This window comes from Balaenoptera borealis, assembly GCF_965194805.1.
Source record: "Balaenoptera borealis genome assembly, chromosome: 18".
In the NCBI taxonomy this organism is placed as follows: Eukaryota; Metazoa; Chordata; class Mammalia; order Artiodactyla; family Balaenopteridae; genus Balaenoptera; species Balaenoptera borealis.
In genome coordinates, this window is record NC_138877.1 from 4,211,607 (window position 1) to 4,234,349 (window position 22,743).

The 22,743-nt window shown below is 49.8% G+C and overlaps 1 long non-coding RNA gene across 1 annotated transcript in view; it reads right to left on the reverse strand.

Annotated features, from left to right (window-relative positions):
- The window catches only part of LOC309615482, a 100,733-nt gene extending 83,087 nt beyond the window's left edge, over nt 1–17,646 (reverse strand). Inside the window, exon 1 of the long non-coding RNA XR_014236869.1 lies at nt 16,691–17,646. This is a non-coding gene — a long non-coding RNA (uncharacterized lncRNA). The remainder of the gene's footprint in view (nt 1–16,690) is intronic.
- Nucleotides 17,647–22,743: the final 5,097 nt, after the last annotated feature.

The following is a 22,743-nucleotide window of genomic DNA, read 5'->3' on the forward strand; positions in this document are numbered from 1 at the left end:
AGCGGAGGATGACCAAACTCCACTGATTTATCAAAGAGTGGCAAGATCATAACACAAAAGAACATGAGAGATGAGAGACACTGTCTTGGCCACCTGGGGAAACACCATCTACCAAAACCACACCACCACACCACCTCTCCAGAAGAGAAGTCCATGCACCTTCCAAATGACACCTCTCCAGATAGTCAAAGCTCTACCTCCCATGTCTCTCCGAGTCTTCTGTTTGTGAAGTTAGCCTTCTTGTTCCTTCAAGTGTTCTTTATGAGATAGGGACCCACACTGTCCTTCTCCTCCGATGTGCTCAGAACTGAGTGTCATGGTCCAGGCTGTACCTAGGCGGGTGCAGGGCAGAAGGACCATCATCTCCTGTCTTGTAGCTATGGATACTGGATCAGATGGGAACTGCTGACTGCCACACAGCCTCACGTGGCAATTCTGTCACCTGAACTCCCCTGTGCCCCACACTGTACTTGTGCCGTTGTTTCCAGGGACCCACGTTAAATTCCGTCTTCTGAAATGCAGCCTGGCTCTCTGATCCACTGGGCCTTTCTGGATCCTGATCTTGCCTGCCACTGTATTCACGCCCTTCCCAGCTTTCAGTCAAACCTACATGTGACTCACGACTTACCTCCTCCTTCTACATCTTCTGCCACGTGACCAATAAAACTATTGCCCTGTTTGGAGACAAGAACAAAGCTCTGAAAACCACCACTAAAGCCTGTTTCCACATTACAGTCTAGACAGGGATCGGCAGCTTTGCAAATGATGGGGCGGTTGCTAGGCAGCTTTGGCCTCACTGACTTGTCCTTGCATCCAACCCACCTCTTTCCGTTTTTGCATAAGAACCACTGCCGGCACTTTGCTCAAGTTCCAGAAACTTCCTGCTGTGTGCCTTCCCCAGGTGTGCCGCAACTGTGATCCTGGCAGAACGAGGAATTCAGTCAGTTTGACTTTCTCATGGAGCCCCTGTTGACTCCCAGTGATGGCAAACTCCCCCCCTGCCCCAGTCGTCCCTTTAGCATCCGACGACGGTGGACTCCTGCCCCCATCTTGTCCACCTGCTGCCCTGTCTGGACACCACCGCACCGTCCACCCATCTGCAGCCTTCCAGAACTCCTCCTGGGCTCCAGAGCCCCCAGAGAGAACCTCAGGGATGCGCTCATGGAATTAATCACAACACCGCTTCAGTCTGATCCTCTTATGAATCTGGGTCAGCAGACATAAAGTTAGAGCAGCAAGCACTGCCAACTCTTTCCAAGAAACGTGGGTCTCTGCTCCCCTCAACGTTTATTGCACGGCAAGCACGAGAAAGGCACAGATGCTCCCTTCAAGCTGCTTATAGTCTAGTTCAAGGGTGCATGCTAATAACAATAAGATAAAAAAGAATATAATTGCCACCTTTACGAGGCTGGAAGTGAGCCATTACAGGGTTTATAAGACAAATTACTTCTCCTTGGGCAGAGAAAAAGCTTCTTGGAGGCATATGGAATAAATCCTAAGTAGCAGGTAAGTGCTGGCGAGGAGGCAGAGAGACGGCTCTTGCACCGCTGCCTGCAGGCCTGTACATTCACGGACATTCTTGAGAACAGCCAAGCAACAACGTAACAGATTTCTTTAAAACGCTTGTACCATCTGACCTAGTGCTTTCAAAGTCCGAGGAAATCATCCAAACACAAAGTTGTTCAAAGTGCTATTTAAATGATACCACCGTTGAATGGAATACTAGGCAACCAGCAAAAGACTATGGTGGATGCAAACCTGATCTCAGCTTAGGGACCTAAAAGGGTGTCCCCTGTTGTCTCAGATAATCAGGGATTATCAGGGATTAACGTGCCCTTCATATGTAGGGCATTCACACGTTATGAAAATGCAGTGCTTTCCCGCTCATTGTGTGGATGACCAAGAACTTCCCTCCTCCCAAATGCATTTTTTCTGTCTAAGCCCCCTGTCCAGGGCTGCCCAAACTCAGCTTCCACGGCCCCCAAGCATTTCATGGTTTGGGTGACTTTAGTGTCATCATGGGGATGTGCAGAGGGCCGTAGATGAGGCCGCTGTGTGCCAGCCCACTCTCAATTCCCTGGAGAAACAGACAAATTAGTCTCCACGCTTCTCCAGAGCTTTTTCCTCAAAAAATGGGGCAAATTTTTCCCTAAAAGGAATTCTTGTATCAGTTGCTAATAATATACATTTCCCCCCTTACATTATTGTATGAGGAATTTCTCGTGACATGGGAAAATGCTTATGATAACATGAGCTAAGCAGGAAAAAAGCAAGATACCATCCTAACATCATGCCCAGAGTAGTCTCAACTATGCAAGATGACGTGCATCCAGGAGGGACTTTAATCAGACAGTAGCGGTGGCCATCTCTGGTCACTGGACTCCAGGTGATTTTTATTCTCCTGTATGTCCATGGCTTTATTTTCCAAGTTTTCAGAGGTAATGAAAATATTTGGAAGTACCTGAGAGAATGGTATTACCATTTGGAAAAATTAAAAAGTCAAAAAGTCAGGAAAAGCCAGTGTGGGGCAGGAAAATGCGGTTCCTTCCCACCCAGGGCTCAGACAGGCTGATGCTCCGGCCCCGCTTGCTGATAACCACCGACCTGACATGAAAGCTTGACGGTCCCGATGTTTTTAAAGGCAGATCTATTTATATGACTCCTCCTCATCCTGTTGCCAGACTGCCTCCGGGCCACCTGATGCCTCGAGGACGTGGCTCCTGCCGGGCTGGTGGCCCCGAGTCCCTGCAGCCCCGAAGGCGCACCTGCTGGTTCGCAGGCGCACAGAGCATCCTTTCTCCCTACGCGCTGGAGCCGCCCAATGAGGTTCTCACGCCCACGCGTTCCCCTTCTTTCCTCCGAGCAGCAAAGCCAGGGCATTCACCAGGGCGGCTCTGGGCTTATTACCTCTGCCAAACGTGTAGCTTCCGATTAATCGACAGCCAAGGCCGGGATGCAGACACAGCCTTGCGCAGCTGGCAGGCGTGTTTCCAGAGGAGACGCAAGCATCCACGAGGATACGGAAGGACCGCTACGATCTCAGTCCGAAGCGGTTTCCCTGAATTTTCACAGGGCATACCGTGGAAGCACACACACATCTTACTGTCCTGGACGTCTCGGAGGCAGCTGTTCACAGCTCGTCTGAGGCCAGACACGGCTCGTAGGTGGTGATTCCTGAGTAAGCTTCTCTCCTCCCTTCCGACCTCCGACAGGAAGCACGAGGGGAAAGAAAATGCTTTTCCTCGTTCAGAATGTGCACATTTCTCGTAGGTGGTGTGCGCTCTTCTTTTATTTCTTTAAATCATTACGAGAGGCTGGTTCTCTGGGCAGCCCAGAAGCGATTCTTCCTGCACCTGGGAAAGTGATGCTGTTCTGTCAGTCGGGGTGAATGGCACTGCCCGTTCACCTGTGCGAATCCTCCAGGGCCCCCGCTCCACGCCAGAACTCCCGCGATGTCTCCTGCCAACGCCGCTCGCCCGCAGACAGGACAAGGCCCAAGGAAGCCAGGCAAGAATCCCCTGTCCTTGCGGAGACCCAGGGAAATAATCCGAAAGAAAGGGGTCCCACTTAGACATGCGGCTCTCCCGCCTGCCCGCCCCCCCCGCCCCCCCCCCCCGGCGGAAACGGAGGCAGCCCAGGGGCAGGAAGATCTGAGAGTCAGGGCGGAAGGAATACAAAAGAGGAAGAGGGAGGGGGTTGGAGAGAGGACCCTCTGGTAGATTGCGGACCAGGGCAGGACCCCGACAGGCAGGGGTCTCCGCCTCCTTTCCGGTTCTTCCCACTTAAACACACTCCAAGTGTGAATCGGGTACCAGCAGCCCGTGTGAATCGGGTACCAGCAGCCCGTGTGGTTCGGGGAATACCTCGGCCTTCTCCATCAGCCATCCCGAAGCAACCTCGACTCTGATGAAAAGGCACTGTTCCGGGCCCTGGGTCCTTTCTTTCGTCATGAAAAGGCAGTGTTCTGGGTCCTGGGTGCTTTCTTTCATCAGAGAGGAGAGACGGAGGAAACCCACAGCTAAGGAGCTGGAAGGAGAGAGGGTCAGCATAGAAGCTATCCAGAGAGTTGGGTTGATATCTTTGCTCTGTGGACCTTTAACTTGATGTCGCCCTGCCACACAGCTGGCTTACAGTGTTCCTTCTGGTTTGCTTGGCTGGGTTTTCTGTCTCTACTTCGTTGGACACTATGATTCCCAAATAATAGAATGTACTGTTGCTGAGAAAGATCTTTGACAAAATTTCCGTCACGGAATTTGGTTCCATGACCTTGCTGATCTTCATTTTTCAAATCATACAATTGTTCTGCATTTTTAGGCCTCCAGAATTCTATATATTTATGTCTTCCTGGCTATCTCAAAGTCATTCAGTGCTACTCAAACCCTAGGCTAGTGTATCTGTTGGTATTTTTTGGTTGGTGATAGTGCATTGCCATTCATGAATACTACTTCTAGGGATGATATCTTGCTTTTTAAAAAAAGTTTATAGTGGATTTGATTTACAGCGTTGTGTTTGTTTCAGGTGTATAGCAAAGTGATTCAGTTATACATATACATATATCTCTTCTTTTTGAGATTCTTTTCCCATATAGGTTATTACAGGATACTGAGTAGAGTTCCCTGTGCTAGAGTAGGTCCTTGTTGGTTATCTATTTTATATACGATAGTGTGTACATACTAATCCCAAACTCCTAGTTTATCCCTCCCCAAAATCTTGCTGTGTTTATGTGTTATCAAGATCAAAGTAAAGGTGCTCACCCAGTAAATAATCCAATCATGCATGCATTATGTACAAAACACACTTACTATAGACCTCAGCATCCTTCCTGAGTAGAAGGGTGAGGTAGGACCTGGGAGGAGAGAGAGAGAAGCAACCACAGCTCAGATGGTAAGTATGTGACTGGTTCAGACCACAAAGCAGGGCCGGCTTCGTGGCACGGCCAGTGTCACAGGGCCCCCGCTGGGCTAATGGCCCACTGTCACATCTTGAAATTCGAATATATTTTGAACAGGGAGCCCTGCATTTGTATTTTGCGCTGAGCCCTGCAGATTCTGGAGCCAGCCCCTGCTGCAGAGCTCAAGGTACCAGGAATAACAGAAAAGGTCATCAGGGTCTCTCCTGCAAACAGTGTTGGCAGTGGCTCTTTGGGTCAAAGTGAGCCAGGACCATGGGGTGTGTGGCGCCCTGGGCTGCCCACACAGTGGTCCTCTGAGATGAGCCTGGGGAGGGCCAGGGGCTGGCCAGACGGCCAGGCGAGCTCTCCCTTTGAGGCGGCGCCTGGCAACAGCTGCTCACCCTGCCCGGCTGAAGAATTTAGCTGCAAAAATCTAATTTGGAACTCCCTAATTAAGCTAATGAAGTCAAGCCATTTTAATCTGTTCTTGGTCCAGTCCTGTGTCTAGTCCCAGAGTAAATAGATGATCGTGACTTTGTGGCATATGTGTCCTTTCTTTTTTTTTTTTTTTGATATATGAGCCAGGCAACATGTTTGTATGATTTTTTTTAAAGCTTTATGAAAGGAACTGATCTTCCTTAGCCTTGAATGTTTGAGATGAGGTGAAACCGTAGTGCCTTTAAAATAAGTCAATCATGTTCTCATTTTACATTTACTGACAACTGCAAACCACTTGTGCTGATATAGTCCCTTAGTCCTGAAAGACCCTTGTGATCCTCAGGGTTTTCTTGTTTAAGGAACATTTATGAACCATAAATGTCACTATACACAGATGTCTCCTGAAACGGGCTGAGGTTAGTGGAAGAGAGACTAAGCCCTTTTTGTCCTTTGGCCTCACAATTCTATAAATGAGGAAAATTCACTCATTAACCTTTAAACTATATCAAATTATTTCCCTGAGACACACACATCTTCATAACGTTGGGAAAGCCTATGAAATCCAGAGATCCTCGGTTTCATCCATCCATCTTCCTGCCAATCATGATCGTCCTTTATGAGATATTTCCACCTTCTCTTCAAATAACTGAGGTGAAGTCATTCTCTCCCCTTTGGAGTTGATCGATTCATTTTCTGTATCTTTTAAATATGAATCCAAACAGTAGGCTAGTTCCAGGCATCATCTGTTTCCCTCTTTAGAGGGCTCTGTTTTCCACCCATGTAATTTAATTCCTAAACATTATGAGAAAATACAGGAACCATTTACAAAGAGCCCAGTTGGTTAACAATAATAATAATAATGCCAACAACAGTAAGAGGTAATGTTGGCCGAGTGCCTACCGTATGTGTCAGGCACTAGGCAGAGGGCTTTGTATACATTATTACTTAATTCTCCCGATCACAAGAGGCAGGGATTCCCACTGTTGGAAATGAGGGAATCGGGGCCAGACCAGCTCTGCCCTTAGCCAGTGCCCAGCTGGCAAGCGGAGGGAGGATCTGGCCCAGGCAGTCCCAGGGCTCTGGGCATCACTTGGGTTCTTTTCTGTAGGAGGATCTCTGTCCCCCGACTTAGCTCCAGAACAGCCAAGTGCTACCTGTGAGTACTCCACATGCAGAGCGACGGCTGAGACAGTGTGAGCGCTCAGCGCCCTTGGTCCACACCACCAGGAAGAAAAAGCTCTCACATCATGGTTGAGCACTCTTTGCTGTGTGTCAGGCTGGCAGTCCACTCAGGGACACAAAGATCAGAAAAACACAGACCCTACCTTCAGAAATCATATGCAAATCTTCCAGATTTCCTTTAGAGAGATAGAGCCCAACCATCCTGGTTTGCCTGGGACTGAGGGGTTTCCTGAGATGTGTCTTTTAATTTTAAAATCCCTTCCAGGGCTTCCCTGGTGGCGCAGTGGTTAAGAATCCACCTGCCAATGCAGGGGACACAGGTTCGATCGCTGGTCCGGGAAGATCCCACATGCCGCAGAGCAACTAAGCCCGTGCACCACAACTACTGAGGCTGCGCTCTAGAGCCCGTGAGCCACAAACACTGAGTCCACATGCCACAACCACTGAAGCCTGCACGCCCAGAGCCCATGCTCCGCAACAAGAGAAGCCACCGCAATAAGAAGCCCACGCACCACAACGAAGAGTAGCCCCCGGTCGCTGCAACTAGGGAAAGCCCGAGCGCAGCAACGAAGACCGAACACAGCCAAAAAAATAAAAATCCCTGCCAGACCAGGGTGAGCTTGTCATTCCATGGGTAGAAAAGCAAGCAGCATCACTGTGTATGTTGAAAAGAAAATACATGCACCCCTCTGTGTGGACGCTCTGAACAAACACCAGCTCCCGCGCAGCCTCCGGTGTATGCCCCACGCCCACAGAGGCCGAGGGGTCCCCTAGGTAAGCAGTGTGCTCAAGACTCACATCTTAGGACTGTAAGGCCCTAAGGACCCAAGGTGAATAGGGGCCAACTCGGGGGAAGACAGGCCCAGAGGAGGACCTTCCAAAGCCCCGAGGATGGAGAGAGGAGATGGGAGTGAGGGCGGGGCTGCCTGCAGGTGGGAGCGCCCTGGGAGGGACCGGTACCCCTCTCCCTCACTCCCCCCACCATCCCATGACTCCCCCCAACGACACTGGACTCTTTCAACAGCAGGCAGCGGGGACCACTGCTCTGGTTGACCGCTCCAGGACACCCCCTCTTCTCCTGCTGGTGACCCCAGCAGGATTGTTCCAACAGTCCTGGACTACCTCCTGTGCTCTGCTGTCCCTCGCGGGCATTTGGACAAAGTTCACGAGGGCAGACGTCCTGGAGGGGCACACTGGCCCCAGGACAGATGCCGCCCTGCCATCTGTCTCCAGAGAAGCCTTTGAGCTTCCATTTAGGTGGAAAACAGTGTGGTGGACAGAGCCAGAGCGTTTTCATGAAGCTTTGAGAAGGAATCCTGGGGAACCAAAAATAACAGGGAAAGACAAATAGCTTTTCTTTTCTTTTCATTTTAATATTTGTTGCTGAAGAGCCCCTTGTTTACAACCTTTGGGCATGTGCTCAGTTCCCATGACAATGCCACGGCAGAGCCAAAATGTGAAATCAGACTCATTGTCAACCACAGATGTGCAGCAGGGTCTGGGCGGGGCTGCAAAAAGGAGGGACCGGCGTCAGCTGAGCACGAAACAGTGGTACATTCTGTGCTGTGGACCCTGGTAGCCACAATAGTCCAGATGCGGGCGTTTCACACAAGGCTGGAAAACCCTCAATAGAGGAGATTCTAGGGAGTGAAGAGGAGAATGCAGCTGAATTTGGGTGATGAACTGGGTCTGATTTCAGAGAGAGACAGGGTACTTCCCTGCGGTCAAGGCATTTGCTGAGCCAAGAACTAGTTCTTACTGTTGGGCAGTGGACACCTAACAGGGTCCTCTGGGAGGTAACAGATGCCCAAATCATATTAATACTTAAGCTGATTAAAGATTTATAGTAGCTCGGTTTAACCATGTCACTAGACTAACATCTTTCACTTCTATTTTTATTTTGAGGTTAAAATGGGAACCGCTGTGAAAACAAGCATGGAATTAATTTCCTGTCATCTTTTAGGAGGAATGTGACATCAGTACTATTGCTTGCACTGGAGGGCTCTCTGACTCAATAAAAATCGAATGTCGGGCACATTAGTCCTGCAGAAGGGTGACTCTCCTGGTAAACATCTATGATATGTTCATCGACAGGAAGATACAATATTGTCATCAGGCCAGTTCTTCCCAACTTCATCTGTAGATTCAGTGCAATCTGAATCAAGATCCTAGCAATTCATTTTGTGGATATTAACAAACTGATTCTAATGTTTATAGAATTAAAAGACCCAGAACAGCCAACACAATATTAAAGGACAAGAACGAAGTCAGAGGACTGACATTCCCCGAATTTGAGACTTACTATAAAGCTACAGTAATCAAGACAATATGGTATTTGAGGGGAAAAAAGACAAACAGATCAATAGAAGAGAATACAGAATCTAGAAATATAACCACATGAATATAGTCAACTGATCTTTAACAAAGGCACAAGAGCAATACAATGAAGCAAAGATCATTTTTCAACAAACGATGCCAGAACAACCAAAAACGATGAATCTAGACGCGTACCTTACACCCTTTCCACAAAATAACTCAAAATGGACTGTAGACCTAAATGTAAAATGCGAAGCTATAAAACTCATAGAAGACAACATAGGAGACCGTTTAGGTGACCCTGGGTATGGCAATGACTTTTTAAAGCCAACAACAAAGTAGCAATCCATGAAATAAATTATTAATAATCTGGACTTTACTGAAATTAAAAACTTGTACTCTGCAAAAGATGTCAAGAGAATGAGAAGACAAGGCACAGACTGAGAAAAAAGTATTTGCAAAAGACATCTGATTAAGAACCGCTATACAAGATGTACAAAGAACTCTTTAAACTCGACAACGAGGAAATGAACAACTGGATTAATAAATGGGCAAAAGATCCGAAAAGATACCTCACCAAAAAAGATGTACTGATGGCAAATAAGCATAGGAAAAGATGTTCCACGTCGTGTCATGAGGGAATTACATACCTTTAGAATGGCCATAACCCAACAGAGACGATGCCAAGTGCTGGTGAGGATGTGGAGCAACAGGAACTCTCTTTCACTGCTGGTGGGAAGGTACAATGGTGCAGCCACTTTGGAAGACGGTTTGGAAGTTTCCCACAAAACTGAACACGTTCTTACCATGCAATCCAGCAATCACGCTCCTTGATATTGACCCAAATGAACTGAAAATTTATAACCACACAAAAACCTACCCACATATGTTTATAACAGCTTTATTCATAATTGCCAAAACCTGGAAGCAACTGAGATGTCCTTCAACAGGTGAATGGATAAATAAACTCTGGTCCATCCAGACGGTGGAATATTATTCAGCAATAACAAGAAATGAGCTGTCACCCATGAAAAGACAGGGAGGAACCTTAAATGAATATGACTAAGTGAAAGGAGCCAATGTGAAAAGCCTACCTACTGTATGGTTCCAACTCTATGACATTCTGGAAAAGGCAAAACCATGGAGACCATAAACAGATCAGTGGTTGCCAGGGGGTGAATGGGAAGGAAGGATTTTTTAAAGCAGTGAAACTACTCTGTATGGCACTATAATGGTGGATATATGTCATTACACATTACGCATTTGTCCAAATCCGTAGAATTTACAATGCCAGGAGTGAATCCTAGTGTAAACTCTGGGCTTTGGATGACACGGGGTCAATGCAGGTTCATCGACTGTAAGAAATATACCAGTCTGGTGCAGGGTTTTGATACTGGGGAGGCTGTGCCTATGTTGGGGCAGGACGTATACGGGAAATCTCTGTACTTTCCACTCAATTCTGCTGTCAACCTAAAACTGCTCATAAAAACACAGTCTATTAAAAACATATATATAGTGAGGAAAGGAAATGATTAAAAGATTTGACTATATAAAAGTTAATAATATGAAATGAAAATTATAACCTTTCAAAATAAAATGATAACATCCTAAACATTAAGTCACTGGAAAACATAACATTGTAACATTGTAACACTTATGCTCAGGCTTCCAAGTGTAATGTCCCCCAGCTGACCTGCTTCCACTCCCACATCAGCTGGGACACAAACCACCTTTCCCCCAGCCACCACCATCAGCTGGTCCTCGTGTCTCCATGGAGAGGGCAGCTGAGGAGAATCAGGAGGACGCAGACCCCATCTATGTCGTGCTCTCCATCCTGAAGGAAGGACACCCCTCCACTCCCAGAGCCAGAGTGCCTGCCGGCTTTCCCTTCCTCCCTGGAAGGCCTTTTACAAAGTACTTCCCTTGGCTGTGGCGTTAGGAAGCTTCTGTCTAGCGAGAAACAGCCTCAGATGTGGAGAAAGAGCCGACGCCCTGCCTGCCTGGGGCGAGAGGGGGAGGGTCTGTGCTGGGGTGTCTCTGTTTCTGCTTTGCAAATAAGATCATCTATACCATTTTACGCATTTGTTTTTTTTTTTTTAAAGAGAAATGATTTCTGACGTGAATGTCAAAGGATAAAAATTATGTGAGTAGGGACTTCCCTGGTGGTCCAGTGGTAAAGAATCCGCCTTCCACTGCAGGGGACGCGGGTACGATCCCTGGTTGGGCAACTAAGCCTGCGTGCCACAACTACTGAGCTCGTGCTCCCTGGAGCCCGGGCGCCACAACTAGAGAGAAGCCCACATGCCGCAGAAAAAAAATTCATGTGAGTAGAGAAAGCATAGCTTCTTTGGCATCCGTGCTCTTTTTTTGTTTCCAAAATAATGCATTAGAGAAACACAACTGAGAGATCAATGATATGTCAACAGATGCAGATATAGAACTAGACATAGATAAGAGGAGATTTATTACAGGAACTGGCTCCCACGGTTATGGGGGCTGAGAAGTCTCAGCATCTGCCATCTCCAAGCTGGAGGCCCAGGAAAGCAGGTGATGTAGTTTAGTCTGAGTCAAAGGCCCAGGAAGGGGAGGGGGAGGCCGATGGTGTGAGTGCCAGTCTGAGAACCAGGAGCACGCATGCCCGAGGGCAGGACCAGCTCAAGCAGCGAGGGCAGACTCCCCCTCCTTTCCGCTGCTGTTCGGTTCAGGCTTCCCATGGGTTGGATGTCACCCGCCACATTGGTGAGGCTGGTCTTCTTGACTCCACCAATTCAAATGCTAATCTCTTCTGGAAACACCCTACAGACACACTCAGAACTCCTCTTTTACTGGCTCTCTGGGCATCCCTTAGGCCCGTGGAGTTGGCACATAAATGTTTGTTTCTTCACCACTAAGTTGCAGGCACCTTTCTGCAACAATGCCACACGAGTGAGCTTTTGCTGCCATAGTGCTGAGTAACAAATGAGCCCAAATCTCAGGAGACAGCAACCAAAAACATCTGTTTCTCATGGCCAAAGCCAAATGCCCTTCCTCGCGGCCTTGCTCTTTTGATGCTGTCTCCCCTGCACCGTAACGCCACAGCATACCTGGTGGGCCTGCTCAGTAAAGGTGGGGACCGGGGCTCATCTGCTGCCTGAAGCCCTGTGTCCCAGCAGGGCTGCGGGGCATCTGAGCCACATGCTCGGCAAGCAGCTCGACATGAAGCAGTGGGTGAAGTCAAGCAGCTCTCTAAACAGCCGGATGTGGGGTTTCTTCCTTTCTGTCCACTGCTCCATGTAGTTGTATGTCCATTATTGCAATTCTCAGGGCAACTGTTGCATCTCAGATGCTGGGTTTGTGTGTGATTAGTGCAGCTCCTATTAGTAACAGCCCGCAGATCAGAATGCCCGACGTGCTGTCTCATGGGGACCTTCCATCCTGCTGCAGAGCACAGGGTACACAGTCAGCCTCTGGTCAACCGTGAGACGGCTCCTGCCTGCCCAGCTGAACCCTCCATCCTCTGGGTGACCTTCCTGTCTCCAAGAAGGGCGAGTCTCTCCTCTGTGTTTCAGAGACAACAATAATTATCACGACGTCCACCATCTGGGGAGCATTCATTAGAATAAGAATGATACGCGGACCCTTACTTCATCCTCATCAGAGCCCACTGGTAGACACTGGCTATTCCCATTTTACAAATGAGAAAACCTGAGGCTAGAAATGTTCATTCAATTGTGCAGAGCTTGGCATGAGTTAGAGCAGTTCCTGCAACTCTCATCAGCCTCGGAAAATAGAAGTCTTTCCATCAATTTTAGCACGGTCTTACTTCTCTGTAATTAAAAATGACCAGTTCCATGTGCTATCTGAGGCTCCAAATTCATTTAAAGTGAAATGCTTCTCCATCTAGATTTGGTTTCTAAGTATCACTTTCCACTGAAAGGAACCAGGGCTCCTTGAAGAAATTACTTTGGTCAGATTTGGGGCAGGAAATGTACAAGATGAACCTGACATCTTGAGCCTGAAAACAGAAAACCATCTAAGAGCCCAGAGTATTTTTAAAACGACACAAGACCCAATCTGAAGGCTCATCAGTTCACCAAAAATTGGATAATTTGAGCACCAAAACGAAGGATGATGACAACCAAATATATACCAACTCATGGGTTCATAATAATATGAAAACAAACAAAATTAAACATACAAAGAACAGAAATCCCAAACCTATTGGTTATCTTTGGAGGCGGCTAGGACACCTACATGTTATTCTGAAGACGGAATGTAAAGAAGACTCCTTTCCTATACAGACTGTACTTCAGAAAAACCCAGCAGTTGATGGGGAAAATTCTTAATAGAAGAACCCAGCTAATTAATATGCAAGTAATTATATTCTTAGAAAATCACAATCTTGCAAAGAAACGGTGGAGCTTGGGAACGATCATCAGTGGCTGTTAAAAACCATCAGGAGGGACGTGAAGACCTAAGAGACCTATCCCATGAATGCGAGGCAATGGGGAGTCCCGTTTGGTTCCTGATTTGAATAAATGAACCAAAGCATTCATTTTTGAGTCAAGGGGAAAATCTAACATGTGCTGCCTCTCAAATATTAGATATTATGGGAATACTGCTTTGTGTGGTTGGGTGTGATAATAACATTGTGGTGATTTTTTTTTTTAATGTCCTTATGTATTAGAGACACATACTGAAGTGCTTATCAGTATTGTGTCTGGGATTTGCTTTAAAATCCTCCAGGAGAAACCACATTGGGGAAGAAGAGGTAAAACATAAAAGGCAGAATATTGGTAACTGTTGAAATTAGGGGATGAGTAAATGGGGGTTTATTACTCTATCCTTTCTACTTTTGTGTATATGTGAGACCCATTTCCATAATAGTTAAAAGAATTTTTTATTAACAAGCCAATGCTTCTCTCTAGCCCGGTTCTATTCTAGCCTGAGGACCGGAGGGAAAGGGCTCTTCTCCCCTCCTTCCGCCCATGCCTGACGTCTGGCTGGGAGGAGGCCCAGAGGGGAAACAAGGGCAGGAAGCGTCGCACCTGACAGGTGCACTTGCATCTAATGCTGCTGTCTTCTGAACCTGGCAGGCGTATGAAGCTCACTCTCCTTCCAGGTAGGGGTGGATTTTACGTAATTATTGTTCAGAGACTCTCCTTTGTTGAGTCCTTTCACCCACTGGCCCCTTAACGTGGGCAATGCCCCAGGCTGGCGCACATCTTCCCCGCCGCAGCCCGAGCCCCACAGGGTCCAGGTTTCCAGCAGTGCACCCCCCACACACACACACAGCCCCCGTGTCACTGCCCCAGTGCTCCTGCCTGGGACCTCCTCGGATGAAGGCCCTTTTAAGATGGCTCCAGGCTGGTTCCCTTCCATGCAGACACAGCTCACCCTAGCCCAGTGCCCCAGAAGCAAGATACAGGGTATTCCTTGACTTTGGGGTCTCTTCATTCGTTTCCTTTCCAAATTCTCCCAAGAGAGACAAACAGGTCCCCTTGACTGAGATACCATCTGGGAAGGGGTGGGGACAACAGAGGATCCTGACATTTTCTGGGAGCTAGTGCTGTTTCTCAGCTAGGGGTTATCAAAAAAAAGAACCTGTTCAACTTATGGACATAGAGAACAGACTTGTGGTTGCCAAGGGGGAGGGGTTTCGGGAAGGGAAGAATTGGCAGTTTGGGATTAGCAAATGTAAACTATTATACATAGGATGGATAAACAACAAGGTCCTACTGTATAACACGGGGAACTATATTCAATATCCTATGATAAACCATATGGGAAAAGAATATTTTAAAAAAGAATGCATATATACATACAACTGAATCACTTTGCTGTACAGCATAAACTAACAGAACATTGTACATTAACTGTACTTCAATAAAAAAATTTTTTTAAATAAAAGAACCTGTTCCGTCTTCTCCTGTCATCCTTGCTCTCTGCCATGTATGCAACAAGCTTCACCAGACTACATCACCACTGTGGGCCTCTCCAAGAAAGTCCCAAGGCATGTTGGTGCCTGATATATCAGTCAACCAGCTCTTGATAGCAAGTAACAGGACACCTGACTAACAGCACATAAGCAATAGTGACCTATTATTATATATAATAAGTGTAGAGGTAGAAAATTCCACATTGATCCAGTGGTTTGATGATATCAGGGTTCTAGGTCAGCCTCTCTGCATTGTCTTGTTTTGTTTGGCTATTTTTTTTTCTCCTCTTGGTCCCAAGATGGCTGCCACAGTTCCAAACATCCCATCATCCACAATAATATACAAAGGCTGGAAAAAAAGGGTAAATTCACTTCATGTACATCTGTTCTCATCAAAAAGGAAAATATTTCCCAAAATTCTCCACGAGACTTCCCTTTACATCTCACTGGCCAGAACAGGGTTGCACGCCCTCACTCCACTGCTGCCCAAACTCAATCACTAACAAAGGGGAACAGGATTCTCAGGATTGCCTTAGACTCATCACGATTCATCCTGTGGAGCTGGTTCCATCTCCCCTCAGTCAGCCAGTCCCAGAATGGAAATGAGACTTCATTACCCAGGGAAAAAGAGGGGCTGGCTGTCGGTGTACCACGGGCACCAGAGACAAATGCCACCCTTCGCCCAGGGCCACTCATAGCAACGTCAGGCCTTCCTCCTCGAAACGAAACAGTCACACCCAAGCGTGGTTTGGGTGATGGGACCGGAGCTGAATCCTCCAGCCTAAAGAGGCTTGTTTCTGCATTGTACATCCTCTGAACAGGCGGTCACAGAGCGGGCCCCATGTCAGGGCGCCACACCGGGACACGGGCCCCGGCTGCAGGGTCCTCCGTCTCACCTGGGGATTGCCTACCCCGGCCCCTCCTCTGGGCAACACTGCCAGCCCGGCTTCCTCTCCCCTCCCACCTCCCCGGCTGGGAGCCTGGGTTTGCTCAGCCAGGGAGGGGGTCACGCTAAGGACTGACACAGCCAGCAAGTGCGGTTCGGGGTATGTACAGGAGAGAGAGGGAGGTGGAGGGGGGTGGGAGGATAGGGGAGGAAAGAGAAAGGGCCGTTCCCTCTGGATTCATAGTGTCGCGTTTACAGACTTTACTTCTACTTCTGTTTTCTGCTGGTTTCTGCAGAACACTTAAACAGGTTAGAGCGTGGCTTATTTTACTTTATTATTTTTTTTAATTAATTAATTTATTTTTATGTTTGGCTGCGTTGGGTCTTTGTTGCTGAGGGCGGGCTTTCTCTAGTTGCGGTGAGCGAGGGCTCCTCTTCACTGCGGTGCGCGGGCTTCTCACTGTGGTGGCTTCTCTTGTTGCGGAGCACGGGACCTAGGCGTGCAGGCTTCAGTAGTTGTGGCACGCGGGCTCAGTAGCTGTGGCTCACGGGCTCTAGAGCACAGGCTCAGTAGTTGTGGCACACGGGCTTCGTTGCTCCGCGGCACGTGGGATCTTCCCGGACCAGGGCTCAAACCCATGTCCCCTGCATTGGCAGGTGGATTCTTAACCACTGCGCCGCCAGGGAAGCCCAGAGCGTGGCTTAAATTAGTTTGAATATCCCTGCTCTGGATTGGGGGTTAATTTAATTTTCACCACTGGAATAGACTAATCGGATTCTCCTCTTGGGGAGTTTGAACGTGAAATACTGAGACAGAGTTAGCAGAAAATAGTGGAAGCAAAGTGAAAGACAGAAGGCGTTGGGCAGCCCTGCCCTGAGAGCTGAGGTCCATTCAGACTGAGAGAGACAGGCTTCTGCTCTGTCCTCCTGAGGCCACAGGACCCAGCCTCACGTCTTCGTCTCCTCACACATCCGTTAATGAGCCCTCCTTACACACGGGAACCAAGTGAGGGCCTTTTTTAGCACTAAAAAGCTCGTTAAGATCTTAATCGGTACTTACGGTTTTTTAACCTTCTTCGATGTCTTGCTTCTCAATTTCGATCCCAAATCAGTACGTGAAATATGTCCCAGTTCTCCTTCCGTGAACGACACTGTCGCCTGGGATTTGGCCTGGCTGGTGTGGCTTGTGTGGCCAAAAATGAAATTCATTCCTTCGTCCTGTTGGGGAACCGCTGACCGAAACGGCCTGCCTTGGCCACAGGACGCTAACCACTTGCGTGAGCTGTCTCACCACAGAACGTCCCCAAAAGAACGCCGCGCCGCCGCTGAGAACTAACCCGGAGAATCCGGGCGGGGCCGAAAGGAAGAGGGAAGAGACGATTGGTCCGGCCAGCCTCCCAGAAACCCTCGCGCCGGACTCCATCTTGGCCGAGAGATGCGCGCGCCACCAGGAAGGACCCGAGCCAGACCAAATATGGGCCGAGGACGATGATTGGCCAGAGACAACCCGGCAACCCCCATCACCGTAAACCCGAAGACTGCGAGCCCCGTGGAGAGCAGTTCTCCTGGGTTCTTTTACCCTCCTGCTCTCTGCCCGGGCGCCCCTTCCCAGTAAAGCCTTTTGTTTTGTCAGCACGTGTGTCTCCTCGGACAGTTCATTTCCGAGTGTTAGACAAGAGCCCGCCCTCGGGCCCTGGAAGGGGTCCCCCCCTTCCTGCCACAGTTCATTCGTTTGTTCAGCATGTATTTAATCTGCCCTGGGTGTCACATTAGGGGATGTCCAGGGTGAGCAAAGTGGCATCAAAATGCCACAGGTCCATCCGGAATATTTGACGCTTTAGAGAAGAGCATGGAGAGACTGAAACCAAAAGCAAGTGAGCTACGGAGGAAGAAAGATGACAAAAGTTGCTCACTGGCTCCTGGGAAGAAGAGAGGAGAAAGGGCCGTGAGGCATCCGTGTCACGGTGGGGGGCGGGGGGGGAGGGACGTGGGGTCAGCCAGGCGTGCACCTCAGGCCCCAGGTAGACGGTCCTCTCCAGACAGGCAGCCCGTCCTGGGGACAACCTGGAACTGATCCCGCCAGCACCCCCAGCAGAAAGGCCCCTCGGACCCTGGGGCTTCCGGCGGAGGCCAGCCCAGCAGCCAGCTCTGCGTGCCCTCGGGGATGGGGCGTCCGAGGACCAGGTGGCTAGAGCAAGGCCTGCGCTCTGGACAGCGGTGGCTGTGTGTTTGGCTTTTAAAGCTGAAAAATGATAGAGGTATTTTATAACAGCGAAGTGTTGTGAGTGGCGTGTCGACTTTCTGGAGGAGTGAGGGTGTGTGTACCGGGGTTCCAGATGTGTTCCAAGGGAAGGACGTGTGACTTTGGTGTCAGATGCCGGGTGTTCCTATACCGAGTGGTTGGCCAAGGCTTCCCAGTTACAGCTGGGATAATTAAGAAGGATCTGCTGCGGCTAACTGGCTGCCTGATTGGAGGCCAAGATCAAAGTCTGAACGCCGGGCTCGGCTGCTTCACTGACGGGATCCTTTGAGGACGCGGCATCACTCAGGATTCCACTCATTCATGTGCCGGCTCAGAATCCTTCTGACCGGGACATGAGAAACGGGCTCTAAGCACACTTTCAAAAAGGAGACAAGAACGATTGGAATGATTTTTCTTACTTTTTGCAACAGTTGGACGTTACACTCAAAGAATCTCCTGGAATCTAAAAAAAAAAAAAAATGGTTCTGAAGAACCTAGGGGCAGGACAGGAATAAAGACGCAGACGTAGAGAATGGACTTGAGGACACGGGGAGGGGGAAGGGTAAGCTGGGACGAAGTGAGAGAGTGGCATGGACATGTATACACTACCAAATGTAAAATAGATAGCTCGTGGGAAGCAGCCGCATAGCACAGGGAGATCAGCTCGGTGCTTTGGGTCCACCTAGAGGGGTGGGATAGGGAGGGTGGGAGGGAGATGCAAGAGGGAAGAGATATGGGGATATATGTATATGTATAGCTGATTCACTTTGTTATACAGCAGAAACTAACACACCATTGTAAAGCAATTATACTCCAATAAAGATGTTAAAAAAATAAAATGTGAAGAAAAAAAAAAAATCTCCTGGTTCCACGTAGATGGTCAGGGCTATGGACACAGTGGGTCCCACCATCCCTGCGCAGTCCCCACCTGCCGGGCACCCTGAGGCAGGACTGGGGGACAAAAGCTCTGCTGACCCCAGGTGGGGACCCCATGCCCCAGCCTCCTCCTTCACAAACTGGGGATCACAGTCACCCTACTTCAGGGCCCCTGCAAGGATGTGGTGACTGAGGCTTGTTGCGTGTTCAGCCTGAGAAAAGTCTTGCAAGTTAAGTGTCATCATTGTTCGCCAGCAAACAGGGTGGGTGTGCATGTGGGCCCGCGTGTGTGTTTATTGATTTACATGCACCCTCGTTGGGCAAAGGAGGAAACTGGGGCTTGGCGAGTGAGGGTAACAAACAATGTCCAAGAAGTCGGCCTGGCGGTGTCAGGTTGTCCGAGCGTGGTTGGGATGCTCTCGGCCTGACTGTCCACCAGGCCTGTCCCCTGGCACTGCCATGATCTGAAGGAGGAGAGAACAGCCCCCTTTAGGGAGCCGGTGGGAAACGTCAGAAGCAGCTGCCCTCGGCCAGCTCCACCCACTCTTGGGGAATGGGCACCATACAGTGAGGCCAGGAGGAGGCTTAGCCCAGCTCTAAGCTGGGAAACTGGCCCCTCTGAGCTTCCGATCCTTACATCAGATGAGAACAAGACTTCTTGCTATACATCATCTATAGGGCTGTAGTGAAGACCGAAGGAGATGCTAAGCAGTACAGTTCCTGGTAAAGTTACACAGATGAAGTCTGGGGGGTTTGTTTTGGTTTTGCCCAGAGGTTGCTCTGAGCCCTGGTTCCCACAAAGCAGCCCTGGGACCTCGGCCCAAATCCCTGGCACCTCCCTGACTCTGCTTCCTCATGGTGACATTGGCGTGAGCACACCCCCTCCCGGCAAACCCCAGCGCTTACATCCTATGCCATGATCCGCCATTTTTCTCCCTTTCGAGGTGCTGAAAATTGCATCTGTGTGTGTGCCCCAGAGCGCAGGGAGGATTGGACCTCTCCAAAGCTCGCATAGCTGTTTAAATTCCATTGCAGACTTCATCCCTTCCACGCAGCACTGGTGCTGATGAAACAGAGCAGAGACTGGTGTTTCCTTCCCGGGGCGGCTCTCAGCTGAACGGCCCAGGCTGGGACTCGGCCTCTCCTCTGCACGTGTGTGTCCTGTGTAGCTACACACATGGCTCTGATCTCACAAGAGCCTTTCCAGAGAGGAAATATCTGACTGATCAAATGCTCCTGGGATAGTGATTCTGCAAGCTTTGATATAAAATAATATTTATGAAATATCCTAGGCTTTGGGTTGGAAGTGAAACATGAGGGTCATAAATGTTTCATCTCCCTCATTAGGCAAAGCGTCCTCGTGTCCCATAAAGTAGGTCTGCAGCTCCATCTGTCACACTATTCTGTGATTATCTGGAAACCCGTAGTAAGTCCCTTTTGCAGGAGTGATGACTAAAGATGAAATTTATAACTAGGAAATGCAGAAGCCCATCGATCCTCCGATACTTACAGAAGTGCTCGGGACATGAAACAGAGGATGCTCCGGGGTTCTGCCCCGGCAGCTGCAGACCGCAATGAACCTGACTGGGGCATGTACAGCCCGTGCAGGGGCCCCCCACACACCCCTTCCTCTGCCCCCTCCATCCCTGAGCTCTTGTCCCCAGGAGCCCCGGGCACTGCAGTGAGGCAACGGGGACGGAATTTCCCAGGATTCAGTCAAGCCAGTCTGATGGGATCATTGAAGCATTACCCTCAGGGATCTGCTCATTCTCTTCGGCAAAAGGCTCAGTCCTCAGATATTATCCCCTCTTCCCGCTCTCCTCCCAGATGGTGACTGAGAGGGTGGGCTGGCTACTGACAGCACGTGGTGCTGGACAACCTCGTCTCCCCTGGGGGCCTCCAGAGACCCTCTGGTCCTGACCTCAGAGCAGCTGATGGGGCCAACTCCAAAGCAGCTGAGGACTTACAGGGCCTGCCCGGGGTGGGGGCATTGTGCCTCTACAGGGCCTTTGCTCTGATCCCTCATACCACACAGGCTTCCACCCATCGGTGAGCCCTACCAGGGGTATGAGGGCATGGCCGGGTCCCAGCCTCACGCCGTAGTGGAAGGGGCCACACGGGGGACCAGCGACAGTTACAAACCGCACTGGGGACCAGGCTTCACAGAAAAGGCATCTGTTTCTCAGCAGCAGAAGAGAGAAGATTGACGTCAACACTGGTGATATCTCCCTTTATCACAGGTGGTGGTGCTGACTGGGACAAGCAAAGGGTTGGGGTCCCTTTCACTCTCAGAGAGGTGAGTGATCAGTTTGCCATCAAAAGGATGCTGTAAAGCCAAAATCCTGGATGTGACCTCTTCCGTGAAGCCCTCCAGGGTTCCTGGTCAGCGGGCAGCACGAGGGGAGGGAAGCCTGACAAACTGTCACAGACCAGAGGAGGTTACAGAGACATGACACCTAAATGTAATCTAGGAACCTAGACAGGATCCTGGAACAGAGAAGAGCATTGGGGGAAACTGATGAAATTTGAGGATAGAATGCAGGTTAGTGGTAACGTACCAGTGTTGGTTCCTGGGGCAGACCCTGCTGTAGTAAGATGTCGGCAACGGGGGAAACGGGAACGGTGTGTCTGGAACTCTCTTCATCTCTGCAAACTCTGACCTAAACCTAAGTCTATCCAAATATTAGATGTTTTCTAAAAAATTAGATGAGTCACAACTAAAACAGTATTAACCCATTTATATAAATAAGACTAACGAATAGACAAAAAAAAAAGTCTAAGCTGCACAACACCCGGACCCTGTAATTTCAAAGAGCAGTTAAGACAGCACAGATGGAATCAAAAGCAGATAACGACTTCGCCAAACGTCAGTTACCTCAGATTTGGGACTTAGGATGCTGAAATGATCAGTGGCTGTACATGGAGTAATTAATTATAAAAGATTAACTAGACTATGATTCAATTTAAAATTTGAGTTTCGAGGTATGCTTCAAGATGGCGGAAGAGTAAGACGTGGAGATCACCTTCCTCCCCACAAATACATCAGAAATACATCTACATGTGGAACTGCTCCTACAGAACACCTACTGAACGCTGGCAGAAGACCTCAGACCTCCCAGAAGTCAAGAGACCCCCCACGTAGCTGGGTAGGGCAAAAGGAAAAACAGAGACAAAAGTATAGGGGTGGGACCTGCACCAGTGGGAGGGAGCTGTGAAGGAGGAAAGGTTCCCACACACTAGAAGCCCCTTCGCGGGCGGAGACTGCGGGTGGCGGAGGGGGGAAGCTTCGGGGCCACGGAGGAGAGCGCAGCCACAGGGGTGCAGAGGGCAAAGCGGAGAGACTCCCGCACGGAGGCTCGGCGCCGAGCAGCGCTCACCAGCCCGAGAGGCTTGTCTGCTCCCCCGCCGGGGCGGGCGGGACTGGGAGCTGAGGCTCGGGCTGCGGTCGGATCGCAGGGAGAGGACTGGGGTTGGCGGTGTGAACACAGCCTGAAGGGGGCTAGTGCGCCACGGCGAGCCGGGAGGGAGTCCGGGAAAAAGTCTGCAGCTGCCGAAGAGGCAAGAGACTTTTTCTTGCCTCTTTGTTTCCTGGTGCGCGAGGAGAGGGGATTCAGAGCGCCGCCTAAACGAGCTCCAGAGACGGGCACGAGCCGCCGTTATCAGTGCGGACCCCAGAGACGGGCGTGAGACGCTAAGGCTGCTGCTGCCGCCACCAAGAAGCCTGTGTGCGAGCACAGGTCACTCCCCACACCGCCCCGCCCGGGAGCCGGTGCAGCCCGCCACGGCCAGGGTCCCGTGATCCGGGGACAACTTCCCCGGGAGAACGCACGGCGCGCCTCAGGCTGCTGCAACGTCACGACGCCTCTGCTGCCGCAGGCTCGCCCCGCCTCTTCCGTACCGCTCCCTCCCCCGGCCTGAGGGAGCCAGAGCCCCCGAAGCAGCTGCTCCTTTAACCCCGTCCTGTCTGAGCGAAGAACAGACACCCTCAGGCAACC